The sequence below is a fragment of the Emys orbicularis genome, chromosome 15 (assembly GCF_028017835.1).
Source record: "Emys orbicularis isolate rEmyOrb1 chromosome 15, rEmyOrb1.hap1, whole genome shotgun sequence".
In the NCBI taxonomy this organism is placed as follows: domain Eukaryota; kingdom Metazoa; phylum Chordata; order Testudines; family Emydidae; genus Emys; species Emys orbicularis.
The window spans coordinates 5347621-5363675 of NC_088697.1; the positions used below are offsets into that span (position 1 = coordinate 5347621).

Consider the following 16055-nt stretch of genomic DNA (forward strand, 5'->3'; position numbering starts at 1 on the left):
CAACTGGATTTGTTGTGCATCCCTTTCACTACTTGCCCACAACAACCTGGCAGCTCCCAGCTTTCTCTCTGCACTACGGTTGTGTGCTCTGTGGAAAGGGGCTTCTAGGAATTGGTATTTCAGGAGTCATAAAGGAGAAGGAAAAGTTAATGCCTTAGAAAAGTCTGTGTGTGTGTGTGTGTGTGTGTGTTGAATGGATAGGAGGGTGTCTAGAAACCACTCTGATTTCCTTAAGAAAATATGAAGCAGGGAGCAAAAACTGCCCTCTCTGAGGCTTGAACTCAGGACCTTCAGATTATGAGACTGACGCACTGCCAACTGCACTAAGAAGGCTTGGAAAACTCCTAGGCTCAGTGCATATAGGACCCGCCTTCAGCAGTGACTGGGCAGGGAAGGAGCCTGGTGTGTGTTTGAAGAGGAAGGGAGATCTGCTGCCCAGAGACCTGCCTGGCAGCTTTCTCAGCACCAAAAAAATCAACTCTCCCCATCACTGAACAATCCACCTGGGACTAAGAGCAGCACTGGGGGGCTTTCTCACTGCCACTTCTGCTGGGGTGGACAGGCTTCCTGGAGGCCTTTCCAGAAGAGAATTGGGAACTGAGTTGGGAAAACAGTTTGAAAACAGGAAGCTTAGGTTTACACTCTTTTATTTATAATATTAAATAATCCTTCGATTCTAGTGTCACAATCAATACAATTGCTTCAGCCTGATAGTTTCCCAAAGGGAAAACTTAACTTCTTCTTCGAGTGATTGCTCATGTCTATTCCACAGTAGGTGGGCATGCTCGCCATGTGCACCAGTGTCGGAAGTTTTTCCCCTAGCAGTACTCGTAGGGGAGCACCCCTAGCAACCCCTGGAGTGGCGCCTCCACGGCGCAGTATAAGGGGCGCTGCATGCTCCCCCCACCCTCAGTTCCTTCTTGCCACCAGTGAAGCTGCTTGGGAACTGCTCTGCTCCAGCTTTGCTACAGCTCATCCCCACAACTCTTGTTCATTCAGTGTATGGTACCTGTAGTTAGTAGTTGATTAGTTAAGTTTAGTTTAGCTAGTGCGCCCGGGCCGCGGCATGCCCCACGCCCCGGGTTTTAAGTCGTGTGACACTTGTAGGTGACAGATGCCAGTGAGTGCTCCGCACACAGACCAGGCCTAAGTGTGGGGGGGCTGGCCCCAGGCCTCCGCCGGGTGGGGCGGGGCTGGCTTGGGGGATGCGGGGAACCACCCCCCAGAACTGACCGGCAGCGTGGCTGGGGCTAGGCCGCTGCACTTCCCGTTGCCGGTGAGTGCAGGCCTGGCCCTGCCTGCACTCCTCAGGGGAGTGGGGGTGGGGCTGGGGTGGAGCAGGGGTGGGGGCCATGGGGAAGAGGTGGGGCAGCCAGGGCCAGCCTTACTCATAGGCAAAGTAGGCAGCTGCGTAGGGCACCAGGAAATTTGGGGCACCACATTTCCTGGTGCCCTGCGCAGCTGTGTGCTTCTCCAGCCTCTTCCTGCCCCCACCCTGCCCCTGCTTCCCTGAAGACTGCAGCCAGCCCGACCCTGCACTCACCGCATGGTAAGTGGAGTGACCCAGCCCCAGCCTGCTCCGCACCCCTGGCTCCCAGGCTTGGGGAGAGGGAGGAACCACCCCCCAGCACTTACCGGTGGTGTGGCTGGGAGCCAGGGGAGCAGAGCAGTGTTTATGAGAAGGGCATCATGGCTCCTGCTGTTCGGGCTCTCCAGTGAGGCACAGAGCTCCCTGCAGGACCTCCCATTTGATGGCAAGTCTCTGTTTGACTCCTTCTGCCCATCTTACTCCCTGCCCCCTCAGTCTCTTTCCTTCCCCATTGGGGTCATGCAGAGAGGAGCCCCAGTCAGTCTCTGTCACAGAGAGTCTGAATCCCATAAAGGGAGGGAGGGGTTGCTGTAAAACATTGATAATGGGTGGGGGAGGGGTGTGTGTGGTTAGGGGGAGAAAGGCTGGAGAACTAACAGTGGGGCTCAGAGAGATTCCCCCACAGATTGGGGAGATCTCCTGCTGCCCACCATCAGCCAGCTGTGGGAAGAACAACTCGGGATTGCTTGGGGAAGCCACCTTTAGAAACACAAGTGTAACATGCTAATTATATTTTAGTAAGATCAAAGCCTCCTCAAAGCCAGTGTTACAATCACTGGAATGACTTTGTCCTGATATTTTGTTTGCCAGCCGCAGCTGCAAAACAAGTCAAATTACAGCTCCTGTTCGGAGTCAATGCACACAGAAGAATCCGGAGGCTTTTCATTGCTTAGATTCTGCCGCCATATGCTGCGGCTATTTCATTTCTATCCTGTTCCAAGATTTATCGTTGTGCAAAGCAATGTTAGGCCATTGGGAGAGACCGGAGCAGAGGCTCCATTTATTTAACCTGCCAAAAAGACAAGCAAGCAGAAATGTAGATTAGCACCGATGTTCCTCCAGCCCAACCTTCTGCTGATGCACCTCAGCCCCCACCCGTGCAGGGTTTGAAGCTTGCATTACTTAAATTCCAGGACACTGAGGGATTTCAGCTCCCCTTTGCCCAAAGGGAACCTGCACCCCACTCCCAACCAGGTTCTTCTTCATGGGATCACTGTAGGGGGGCTGGGTCTTGCTTTATATTTTCTCCCTTTAGGACAGTCCAGGGTGCCTATAACTGGGGCATCTGAGCACCCAGGACCTTCTGTGGAGCTGCCATTCCCCTTCCCCTTCTATGGTCTCATCTGTCATTGACTCCAGCCTTTTTTCTCTCCATCGTCAGCACCATCCCAAGCAAGCTGTACTTGCCTCAAAAAGACAGTGTCCCCTGTTGGGTGTAAATCACTGACCTCTCTGAGCACTGACTCCCCTCTGTTTCCTTGCCTCTCAATCTGGGCAGATGGGACCTGTCCCTCCAGTGCTAGAGGATTTGCCCTTCTCATCTCCCATTGTCCCAAGCAGCACAGCGGGTGGGAATCTTAAACTTACTGATGTGACTTAGGAGCAGAAACCCCCACAGACTTTCCATGCAATTGGCACTTGCCCCTCACTGAGCAAGATTGAAACTCGGGCAGGGAGATGCTGGGTCACATCCGAGATGGGCATGAGCAAAGCTGCAGTGTGGAAAAAAAAGAACATGGAGATGCTGGGGATTGAACCCAGGACCTCATACATGCAAAGCATGCGCTCTACCACTGAGCTACATCCCCAGCTTGCATAAGCCCTGCTCTGTGGGCCAAACCTGCTGTCCTGGAGGTTGGTGGTTCATAGGGGACACTTTGCAGCAGGGCCAGATTCTACACAGCAGAGGGGGCGAGAGAGTGCAGGGTGCAGAGATACAAGAATCAGCCCTCATACTGCATTGGATGAGGGGGGGGGGGGTGCTGCAATCCCCTGCTGGAAGGTAATGATGGTGGGGGGGGGGCGCTGTGAGCAGCTCAACACCTGACCCTGGTGGCAGAAGCGGTGTGGGGGACTCCAGGTATTTCTAGGATCCACTATTTCCACCTGCCTATAAAGTCCAGCTTTCCCCAGCACATTCACTGTGGTGCAATTGGGTCACTGTTTCCAAGGCTGTACAGCAAAGAATAGCTCCCAGTTTCCCTTCTATCTGCAGCAGGATTAGCCTGTGTCGGTGGTTAATGAAGTGGATCTAGTTGTAGATTGTTATTCATTCCCCACCTTGACAATTCACACAGTCCCTTTCCTACTCAAATCGCCAGCACCTCAGTGACCTCGGTAGCAGGGGTTGGGTTTTCCCTGTGGCCCTGAGATTTTCAGGGTCCTTTTTTACCTCCACCTAGAGTGAACTCAGCTTTTTTCCCATCCCAGACAGTCCATGAAATAACAACAGCAGCATAAAGAAAGAGGGGAGGGAACATCTCACTGCCAGGGCTGGATGTGCCCAGGGCCCCCTGCTTGTCCATTGTCTCCATTACAGAAGAGGAAGGTTCCATGGAATTTGACATCCTGCTTAGCACAAGGGACAAAGAAAGATGTTGCTGCTCCTGTGTCTGTGCAAAGAAAATTGTGCTTCATTTTAAAAGAGAGGTGAGAAATGGCCCCTTGGTGGGACAATATCCTCAGGATTAAGAGCAAAGATTCAGGCTGAGAACCGATTTAACTCCACTCATCTGGGGTTTAAAAAACTGTCTTCCTTGGAGAGATTGCAAACGTGTGACATTAATCCAGACTCTGGGGGTTTGGGCTGCTTTAACTCATGGTAAAAACATGAACTTGATTCCAAGAAGGGAGAGAGGAGAAGCCTGAAGTTGACTTTAGTCCAGGCTGGGATCTCCTGGATGGGTGGAAACTTCCTTCCCTGCTACCAGGGGACAACAACCACTGGAGGCATACCAGGGCTGGGATGAAAGGGGATTGTTGCATGGACTTTATGCGTACAGGACCCCACTAACTCTAAATCCTCCACTGTAGCAGGAACTTAGAAAGTCACACCTCGGTCAACGGTAGGACAGGGATTTGAAAAAGAGATTCTTTTTTCCTCCCCTTCATGAGAAAGAAAGTAAGAGCTGGCCACTCAGGTGCAGAATACCACTTTTTCCTCTGGCTGAGGAGCTGGAAACCAGGCACAGATGACTGGTGTCTCCTGAAAGAGGCCGGGGGGGGGGGGGCACAATTTCAAAGTTCAGCCCCACTCCCTTATGATCAACAGCCCCTCCCAGGTGTGAACAATGCAGGGAGAGGAAGCAGCAAAGGCAGCCCCTCTCCACTTACCCCTCCAGCAGCTGCTGTGCAGGGAGAGAGCCTGGCAGCACCACATGATGTAGCAGAGATGCTAACCCAGGTGGGGCACATGACCCCACACACCACCCTCTGCAAGTGTTGCCTCTGAAATTAGGAAAACTTGTGAGTTTAAGGCACAGCTGCACACCCAGAAGAAAGCCCAGCACGACGTGCCCAGGGTGAAGGGGGTGCTAAAGCCTGGCATCAAGCCAGAAATCTTCAAATCATCAATCTAATGCACTCCCAACTGAACTACTTTGGCAATGACCAGGCCAACCAGGAAGGCTTAATACACGAGTCGCAGCACATGCTAGGAAGATTTTAATCTTGATGTCACAATGCAGGAGACAAGCAGTGGACTTGGCCCCTGTGCGGCAGGCTGGGGTTTCCTATATCCCATTCACTCAAGCCAGCACCTGCCCCCTCACAAGCTGTCACTGGCACCCCCAGGTCAGCAAGACAAGAGCAGCGGTTCTCACTGGAACAAGTCCACTCACAGCTTGCAGGCTCCTCCCAAGCCTAAAACAGAAAACCATCTTGCCAGAAAGCAGCCCACTAGGACTCACCATTGCTACTTTTCCTTCCACCCACAACCCCGCTTCTCCTGGGCTGCAAGTAGCCATCTCTGGGATGCCAAGAGGCAGGCACAGGATTCTACCTCCCAGAAGCCAAACACACCTCCTCAGGCTTTGGCAGAACGAATGGTGGCACTTTACTATCCCCACTTTGTTGCACAGCTTCTTCCCTGCCTTCCTCAGCTTGACTTTCCTCTATGGCCCCATTCCTGTCTTACTTCCTCCTTTTGCAAGTCACACAAAGGAAGCCAGCAGGAAGTGATGGCCTCTATAGGCCAATCTCCAAGGTCAGAGGAGGCCAAGCCACAAGCTTCCAAAAGGTGACACGCCTAACTCCTCTAGGTTCTCCAGACTGACGCCAAAGTGCTTTCTCCGCTGATGTCACCACCCTCTGTCATGCGGGGGTTGGAGTTATCCCAGGGATGGGCCAATAGCAGAAGGAGGAGTGCCTTCCTGGACAGCAAGGGGATCTGGGAAAAGGAAGCCAGCATATTTCTGTACCAGGGGCCTTTTGTGTGTTAGGCAAACATGATAACCACTACACTACAGAAACCCTCTTACAGTACTGTGCCCCTCCCTTCAAATTCCATCCACTTGGCTGGCGCTCGCCCTGGCACACACCAATGGGCGAACCTAGAGAAAGAGGTGGCAGCCCTTCGATGGGTCAGCTGGTAGAGCAGAGGACTGGAGCCGGTGTTCAGGAAGTCATCCTTACGTCACCCTTGTGATTCTCGCTTGAAGGAGAGCTTCTTTTTCTTTTTCTTTTCTTCCCCTTCCTGACAAAGTGCAAGAGAAGAATGAAAGGTCAGGTGGGCCAACTCGGTGCAGAAGCCCATGCTGTCTTTTCCTGCTGCATAGCCTGAAATGAGGGACTTGTGGCAGTTAAAGGCAATGCTGCACTTTCAGAAAACAGCCCACTCCTGCACAAAGGGAGATAAAAGAAGCATGCTAAAGCCTGGGATTGAACCAGGGACCTTTAGTCTAGCACACATCCAGCTGAGCTGCTTGGTTTCTTTTTGGCCTACTGTTCTTCTGTCCAGGATGTTTTTGTCAACTGAGGCACAGAAAAAGGACATCATTGTGAGCGGCCCATGAAGGCAAGATTAACTTTTGCCTTCCTTCCTCAGCTTTACTTGCTTCCTTGCTCTATTCCTGCCTTAGTTCCTGGGTTACCTGAAGGCGACGGGGGCCCAGCGGTACGAGGAGGAAGTTGGGCAACTAGACCCTGCTGGCAAAATTCCTGCCACCACTTGCCACCCCACTCTCTTCTCCCAGCTTCACATATTGGCCGCCAGGGACTTGGTGCCCAGCAGCGCAACAGAAGGCGGTGGACAGAGCCACTCTCACCTTGAAGCTCTGGCTCATTAAACCATATCTTCAATCGATGATGGCCAATGAGAGACCAACATCGCTTGCTATTTTAGCACTTGAAAATGCCATTGGCCAATCTTTGGATCTCCCTAATGCTGCGCTTCAGTTCATGAGAGCAAAGGCAAGAAAAACGACCTTGGAACTAAAGGACTATGGTTAATATTCTAATGCTGTCTCTTACTGTAACACTATTTAATACTGGTCCACCCTGTGTTGGTGACAGTTTGATTTCTAGATATTAGTACATTTCAGATACTGTTAAAATTAAAAAGTTTCTATATACTTAGAGGAAATGAATTTGTTTTATTTGCTTATATATGGCATGAATAAATATAGGTTTACAGATCCTAGCATGTAAATTTATCATCTTATATGACAGAGAAAATCATGCATCCAAAATGTGCATCAAAATCATGAAATGAACTAACACGCAATGAAAAATAAGATATTCAAAAGTTTAACATATGGGGGACAGGCACCGAAGACACGACTTGCCTGGGGTCCCATTTGGTCTAGAGCAGAGAACAGGAGTTAGTTTCAAATGCCTATTTTCAGGCTGTAGGCACCCTGCTCTGTGGAAGGGATCCCAGTAACCCAGACTCAGGGCTGGAACAGGTCCCTGATTTAGGGGGTGGCTGCATTGTTTACAGTGCTCTGATTTATCAGACAATCTGTCTCTCCCCAAGCCTCAGATCTGCGTCCCCATAATGCTCCTGCACCACCTCCTCTCCTTTCACATTCAATAACAAGGAGCAGCATCAAGGGTTAGGGATGAGCCATAGGGCACTACATGGATGGCAGAGGCTTCAGGAGCACAGAGTGTTTGCCTGTCTGGGGCATTTTGGCTGAGACCTCAGGGACACATTGTGAGGCAGAATCCCAGGCATCTATATGAAAGGAGCATAAGGACATAAGAATGGCCATACTGGGTCAGACTGGGTCCATCTAGCCCAGTATCCTGTCTTCCCATAGTGGCCAAAGCCAGGTGCTTCAGAACGAATGAACAGACCAGGTAATCATCAAGTGATCTATCCCCTGTCACCCATTCCCAGCTCCTGGCAAACAGAGACTAGGGACACCATCCCTATCCATCCTGGCTCATAGCATATCCTCCATGAATTGATTACGCACTTTTTTTTTTTGAACCCTGTTATAGTCTTGGCCTTCACAACATCCTCTGGCAAGAGTTCCGCAGGTTGACTGTGCATTGTGTGAAAAAATACTTCCTTTTGTTTGTTTTAAACGTGCTGCCTATTAATTTCATTTGGTGACCCCTAGTTCTTGTGTTATGAGAAGGAATAAGTAACACTTCCTTATTTACTTTCTCCACACCAGTCATGATTTTCTAGACCTCTATCATATCCCCACTTAGTCATCTTTTTTCCAAGCTGAAAAGTCCCAGTCTTATTATTCTCTCCTCATATGGCAGACACTCCATACCCCTTTTCTGAACCTTTTCCAATTCCAATACATCTTTTTTAAGATGGGCTGACCATAGCTGCACGCAGTATTCCAGATGTGGGCATACCATGATTTATATAGTGGTAGTAAGATTTTCTCTCTTATTATCTATCCCTTTCCTAATGATTCCCAACATTCTGTTTGCTTTTTTGACTGCCACTGCACATTGAGTGGATGTTTTCAGAGATCTATCCACAGTGACTCCAAGATCTCTCACTTGAGTTGCAACAGCTATTTTACATCCCATCATTTTATATGTATAGTTGGGATTATGTTTTCCAATGTGCATCACTTTGCATTTATCAACATTGAATTTCATCTGCCATTTTGTTGCCCTTTCACCCGGTTTTGTGAAATCTCTTTTTAACTCCTCACAGTCTGCTTTGGACTTAACAATCCTCAGTAGTTTTGGATCATCTGCAAATTTTGTCACCTCACTTTTTAGCAGATCGTTTATGAATATGCTGAATAGTACTGGTCCCAGTACAGACACCACTATTTACCTGTTTCCACCCTGAAAACTGACCGTTTATTCCTACCCTTTGTTTCCTATCTTTTAATCAGTTATTGATCCCTGTGAGGACCTTCCAGCGGTGAAAGTAAGCTGGTATGTTCCAGTATGGCGTACCGGCAAGAGCTGGTACACTGTGCCGGACTGGACCAGCTTCCCCAAGCTGGTGATTTAAAGGGCCCAGGGCTCCCTGCAGTGACCCGAGCCCCGGGCCCTTTAAATCGCCTCCTGAGCTCCACTGCCGGAGACCCGGGGAGCAAATCACTCCCATGGAATGCTGCCCTCTCCTGCTCTAGAAACACAGAGCAGGGGCAGCGGAAGCTTCCTTACAGTGCGGGGGGGGGGGGCACCGTTGTCTGAACCGTGGCACTCCCATGACAACCCTTCCACAAGGACCCACACTCACAAGAGGCAGAGCAGGGGAGGGAAGTGGCCAAACGGGAGCGAGGGTGGAGCACAGGTGGGGCCTCAGAGGGAGGAGAAAGAGCAGGGTGGAGTTGGGGGGCAGTGCCACAGTCCAGGTACCAATGGCCACACCCACAGAATGCCTCTTCCCCCCAAGACTCCACCATTTCCCCCCTCCATCATTTGTCCTAACAGCCAGTAAAGAGTAGTGGGGGCATGGCCCTCTAAACCCCCTGTTCCAGCACCCTTGACACAGAGCTAAGCAGGCAGCAGTGTGTGTGTGTGTGTGTGTGTATGTGACAGAGACTGCTGTGCTGAGCTGAGCCAGTGAGAGAAGCGGGGGCTGATGTCAGGGCTGTCCCCTTCCCCCTGCCTCAGGACTGGTTGCTTCCAGCAGCAGTCTGAACTTAGAGACAGTGTGCTAACACACTCACTCTTCCGCAACACACACACTCCCCCAACACACACACTGTCTCTCCCCACACACCAACAGGTCTCTACCCCACCACGCACATTGCAGTTCAAAAGCAGCTGGCAATCTAGTAGGATGCCCATGGAACAATGGGATAGAGAAACCTGCATCATGTGATGCTGTACCGGCCCACGAGGCATTGCAAACCCTTCCCAAAGCACCCTGCGGCCAGTTGTACAGTGGGATAGCTACCCACAGTGCACTGCTCTTTGTGACAATGCAAGAGCTGCTAGCGTGGATGCGCTCTGGTGACATAAGGGGCATAGTGTGGACATGCAACAGCTGTTTAATTAAAACACTTTAACTAAAGCGGCATAACTCTGCCGTGTAGACATAGCCTGAGAGTGAGACGAAACAAGACCCAGCTCCCGTTAAAACTAAAGAACAACCACTTCCTCCGTAGTTGGCAGAATCTGAACCTGTGCAAGGCCACCCCAATGGATTGCTAGTCCATTGCCTTAACCATACAGCCACAACTACTTGTAGTAGCTATGCTTTTCACTACACTCTAGTTCTGTTCTCACTGAGTGCTCAATTCCAATTGTTTCCTCAGACCAGCTTCCACAACACACTCACTGCTGTGCCATTGTGTAAGTGTGTCCAGGGCTGAACAGCAAGAATTCCTGCTCATTTCCCTTCTGGCTGGAGCATGATGAGAGTGTGTTTGTGGTTAATGACGTTGCTGTAGATTGTTGTCCATTTCCTGCCCTGATAATTCAGACAGTCCCTTTCCTGTCATATCCCCAGTACTTCAGTGATTGCAATAGCAGGGGGCAGGTTTTCTCTGGGGCACTGAGCTTTGCCAGGGGTTGGTGGCTCCTTTCTTTCCTCACTCTGGAGTAAACTCAGCTTTTTATTCCATCCTTGATGTTTCATGGAATAACAACAGCAGCATGAAGAAAGAGGTGGGCAGGGCAGGGCGGGTCTCAGGGGAGGGGTCAGAGAGATGTGGGTGGTGGGCAGGTCAGAGGAGGGGTCAGAAAGGTGCAAGCGGCAGGTTGGGTGGGTCTCAGGGGAGGGGCACAGAGGTGTGGGTGGCGGGCAGACCTTGGGGTAGGGGGTGGAGAAGCACGAGCAGCAGGTGAGGAGGCCTCAGGGGAGGAGAGGAGCGAGCAAAAGGCAGACCAGCAGGCCTCAGCCAAAGAGGCAGAGCAGGGGAAGGAAGTGGCCATACGGGAGCGAGGGTGGAGCACAGGTGGGTCCTCAGAGGGAGGAGAAAGAGCAGGGTGGAGTTGGGGGGCAGTGCCACAGTCCAGGTACCGATGGCCCCCCCACACTTTTAGGGAGCTTCCAGTGCTCATGCCCAGCCTCCCCAAATGCAAGAGTCACGGGCCACCTATTCTCTGGGTCTTCACTAACCAAGCCCCTCCCCAAGCTATGTTGATGGGAGAAGCCCTCCTGTTGACACAGTGCTAGCTACACCGGGGTTAGTTTAATATAACTGCATTGCTCAGGTTACATTTTTTACACCCCTAAGTATTGTAGTTACACCGACCTAATTTTGTAGCATAGACCTGTGCAAAGAATCACACACACACACCTTGGGAGTAAAACTTCACCTGCTCCTCTGCTTTACAGAATCCAAACACAAGCAAAGCTGGTCAGACCCCTGTGGGGGTTGGCAGGGAGTCAGGTGTGGGCAGACACCATACCTTAGCCTGAGGCAAGTGCCATGGCTTAGCTGGTTAAAGCACCTGTCTTGTAAACAGAAGAGCCTGGGTTCAACTCCCAATGGTCCCTTGTTGTAGCTTTTGGGGCACCTGCTATTGGCTACTGTCAGAAGACAAGATACAGAGCTAGATGGACCTTTGATCTAGCCCAGTGTGGTTTTTCTTATGGTTTAAATTACACTCACAGGCACTGATAATAGAGTTACTGAAAGTTTGGGAGTTAGGAGCGGGTAGGTCAGTGTTCCAGTCCCCTCACAGATGACCCCCTCCCTCTGGGACAGGGACAGGTCTAAGCTCTCACACCAAATGCTCATTGTGGCTGCCAGAATCTGTGGGCAGCTCATTTAGTTTACGCTGAGGATTGAGTCCTGCTTTGTGCACCGTGTCTGAGAATGAAAATCCTAAACCACCCTTTGAAATAACGAATGCAGCAGGACGTGTTTTTGTCCCTGCCCCAAAGCAGACAGACCAATGGAGAAATGCCATTGAGTCCAGGGTAATACTTCACTGTGGTTTTACCATTTCCACTTGCTAACCTCCCTCCCAACCTTCTGGGCTCCTAGAGCAGGGTACAGAGCTTGAGCCGAGACACGTACACTGTAGCTTTACACACCAAGCCACATGACCCTGATTAATCTGACACGGGTCAGCTGTGGGTGTTTCATTGCACTGTAGACCTATCCTAACATTATGTCTACACAGCAATTAAAACACCCAGGGCACCTGTCTCAAAGCCCGGGTCAGCTGACTCAGGGCTTATGGGGCTTGGGCTGCAAGACTATAAAATTACAGTGCAGACATATGGGCTTGTGCCCAACCTCTGTTTTTTCCATTACCTGTCCAGCCAGTATGGTAGCATGCTGTTTGAGCCATCTCACTGCCACAGACATTAGTTGCACAATTCTTGTTTTACTTTTATTATTATTTTTTAGAGCCTTGGTTTCTACCCTTGCTCTATATGGGGGAGGGATAGCTTAGTGATTTGAGCATTGGCCTGCTAAACCCAGGGTTGTAACTTCAATCCTTGAGGGGCCAAATCAGTATTTGGTCCTGCTAATGAAAGCAGGGGGCTGGATTCAATGACCTTTCAGGGTCCCTTCCAGTTCTATGAGATAGGTGTCTCTCTCTCTCTATATATATATATATGCCAGTCCATGTTTCCCTTCTTTTTTTAAATTCATATGGACCCCCTATACTGGCAATTCAGCGGGTCCATGAGTTATCAAACTCTGTGGGGATGTAAAGGGAGGGGATCAGGGGGTTCCCTAGCTTGAGGTTTTCTGCCATGTTAGATCGCGGTTCCTACAGCGGACAGCTCACTTACTCACCAGATCAGCGGTCGGGGTCACCAGTGTCGTCAGACGCTCCCGGTGTGGTGCTCTGCACTGTTCAATGTTGATATCAATCCGCTGCGTGCGTGTGTTCCCACTGCGTGCTGCCCCACCTCTGCGCAGATAGCTGACACAGCAGACCCCGAGAGAACCCCCAATGACCACAGACTCTAGTAAGGTACGAAAGCACGTCGGCCAGGTTTATTGTCGAAGAGAAACACAGTCTCCAGATTTCCCTGGCATAGAAGTCCAAGGTGCTGCTAACTAGTACATATGTGCTCCCTGACAATGGACTCAGCTCAGTCAGTGGCGGGACTTTCCACTGCCCCCTAGGCTGGACAAAGATATCCACTCAGGGGTGCATTCGTATACACAGGTACAAACAAGTTACACATCACTCCTGATGTATTGAGGTGCAACCCCTCTACGTAGCAAGGTACAACCCCACTACGTAGTAAGATGCCGCCTCTCACCTTGTACATGTTGGTTTGAACAAAACAACTCTATCCATCATATTCCCCTTTTGGCCCTGTCATTGGGATGGGACAGCTTGTTCCTTGTTATGTGTGGAATGTACAAGTATGCAAATGTTCTGATATCTGGTGTCCAGTACCTTTTAGGTGTGTCTCTTTTTGCAGCATCAGCCCTTTCCTTGCGAGCTTCTGTGAGCAGGGCCTGCCTCTGGCTCACAGCTTAACTTTGCTTTATGTTAGCAAAGTCTTGACCATTACTTTAGTTCAGGCCTTAGGCCTCATACCGGGCCTCTGATACCAAGGTTTATATCTCAGGGCCTCCTCTTACTACACCTGGGAGTGGGACCACAGCTACGGGGAAGGGACACGGAAAGGGGTAAGGGGGCTGAGGCAGGGGCCAGAGCTGGGAGTGGGGGCAGAGACCGGCAGCAGAGTCACAAGAGTAGGGCCGGGAGAGGAGTCCTGGGAGCCGTGCCAGCAGCTGGGGCTGCAGCCAGGAGTGGAGCTGGATGGCACTCCCTCCCCACACCCTGTGGGGGCTGGCCTGGGCCCCAGTGGCATTCCCCTGAATGTTACTCCATTCCACCTAGCAGGATGCACCCCACATTTTGGACCTCTGACCTAGATAATCGTGCAACAAATAGGGGAAACTGAGGTATACATAACATTTATACAAAACATTCAGAAAATTCCCACTTCGTCACAGGATTGTCAGTGGGGTCTGAGCTGGGCAGCAGAACAGGGAAAGTGGGGAGATTTCCCTTTGGAAAAATTAAACTGAAAAACATCCCCCTGTGTTCCCGCAAAAGCCTCTCATTTATCCCTTAGCCCCCTTCCCCATGAAAATCTCCACCTCTGCCCTGGCACACAGAGACCCCCTCACTACAATGCAGATTTTAAACTTTTCTTACTTTTCCTTGGCCTTCTACAAACATTTTCCCCATCAAAATGATCAAGAGCTTTTAAAATGAGAATAAGAGAACAAACTAAATCAAAACCAAAGAAACTGCTATCAACCTCCCCACCACACACAGCAGGGCCAGCTCCAGGCACCAGCCCACCAAGCATGTGCTTGGGGCGGCGCCTGGAGGGGGGCGGCACGGCAGGGCGCTCCGGCCCGAGAGCGGGGCCGCGACTGGGCTCGCCGCCCTCCCCGCGGCGCTCCGGCCGCCAGGGAGAGGGGAGCCACAGCGGGCTCGCCGCCCTTCCCCGGTGCTCCGGCCGGTCGGGGAGAGCGGAGAGCCCCAGCCGGGCTCTCCGCCGTGCTCCCGGCGCTCTGGCCGCCAGGGGCTCTCCGCCCTCCCCCCGGCGCTCTGGCCGCTGGGGGGAGAGCGGAGAGCCCCTGCCGCAATGGGGGGGGGGGGGGGCGGCCGCTGGCTTTTTTGCCTAGGGCGGCAAAAAAGCCAGAGCCGGCCCTGACACACAGTTTGGGTCTGAATTTTTCTACTGAAATGTTGAGACAATAAAACTCACACTGCTATTGTCCAGAAAAGAAACCTAAACCTCCCATGCAGTACCTAGGACATCTATGTCTGAATCACCAATGCTTCAGCTCCTTTGGTGAGATTTCCAGCTGCCCAATATTGCTGCTATTCCAGGGGAGCAATTCTTGACTCCTGTAAGCATTTATCTCAGCCCCGTTCTGTGCATTATGGGTTTCTCTAGGAAAGGGCAGTGAATGGTTTTAGGTTCCAGTGATCCTCTTTCAAATCAAACTAGAACCTACGAATCCTTCCCCTTTCCCAGGTTGTGTGAGGGGAGACATTTAAAAGAGCTCTCTGAGCTATAGCACGTGGCTAAGTAAAGAGAAAAAGCCTTATATTCCCCCTCTGCTTTGGGTGCTGGGTTTACTCCTGATGTCTCTGCCACCCACATAGTGACCTATAGCTCATCCCTAACCCTTGATGCTGCTCCTTTCTATAGAATGTGAAAGGAGCGAAGGCAGCGCAGGAGCCATCTCGGGATGCAGTTCTGAGGCTTTCAGAGAGACACATTGCCTGAGACATCAGACTGCTGTAAACCATGCAGCCACCCCCTCAATCAGGGGCCTGTTCCAGCCGTGAGTCTGGGCTACCAGGATCCCTCCCACAGAGCAGGGTGCCCACAGATTACAGCCTGAAAATAGGCATGTGAAACTAACTCCTGCTTTCACTGACAGGGCCTCCCCTAGACCAAGCGGCAACCCAGGCAAGAAGTGTCTTTGGCGTCCCCCCCACCCCCGCTTCATATGTTAAACCATTGAATTCCTTGTTTTTTTATTGCACTTGTAGCTCATTTCATGATTTTGATGCACAATTGGGATGCATGATTTTCTCTATCATATAAGACAATAAATTTTCATGATAGGATGTGTAAATCTGTATTTATTCATGCCATATATAAGCAAATAAAAAAAAAATCATTTCCTTTAAGCATATAGAAACTTTTAATTTTAACAGTAACTGAAATGTACTAACATCTAGAAATGGAACTGTCACCAACACAGGGTGGGCCAGTATAAAATAGTGCTTCAGTAAGAGACAGCGTTAGAATGTTAACCCTAGGCCTTTTGTTCAGAGATCGCTTTTCTCACCTTTCCCCCGTGAACTGAAGCACAGCATTAGAGAGATCCAAAGACTAGTTGAAGACATTTCCAAGTGCTAAAATAGCAAGCGATGTCAGTCTTGCATTGGCCATTGTAGATTGGAGAGATGTTTTATTGAGAATAATCTTCAAGGTGACAAGCAGCAGGCGAAAAAAGCCCCTTCCAGGTGCTGAAGTAGCTCAGTTGGGAGAGCATTAGACTGAAGCTTTAAAGGTCCCTGGTTCAATCCCAGGCTTCAGCATGCTCTTTTGTCCCTCTTTCTGCAGTGGTGGGCTGTTTTCTGGAAACACAGCAGTGCCTTTACCCAATGCAAGTCCCTCATTTCAGGCTTTGCTACGGGAAAAGACAGCATTGGCTTCTGCACCCAGTTGGCCACCTGACCTTTCTTTCTTCTCTTGCTCTTTCTCAGCAAGGGGAAGAAAAAGAAGCTCTCCTTCAAGCTGGAGTCACAAGGGTGATGTGAGGATGACTTCCTGAGCCCCGACTACAGT

At 50.7% G+C, this 16055-nt stretch overlaps 3 non-coding genes across 3 annotated transcripts; 1 reads left to right on the plus strand and 2 right to left on the minus strand.

The window, feature by feature from the left end:
* Positions 1-260: 260 nt before the first annotated feature.
* TRNAM-CAU (transfer RNA methionine (anticodon CAU)) lies at positions 261-333 on the minus strand. The gene has a single exon. It is a non-coding gene; the product is annotated as a tRNA-Met (tRNA).
* Positions 334-3105: 2772 nt separating this feature from the next.
* Positions 3106-3177, minus strand: TRNAA-UGC (transfer RNA alanine (anticodon UGC)). The gene has a single exon. It is a non-coding gene; the product is annotated as a tRNA-Ala (tRNA).
* Positions 3178-15732: 12555 nt separating this feature from the next.
* Positions 15733-15805, plus strand: TRNAF-GAA (transfer RNA phenylalanine (anticodon GAA)). Its single transcript has one exon. It is a non-coding gene; the product is annotated as a tRNA-Phe (tRNA).
* Positions 15806-16055: the final 250 nt, after the last annotated feature.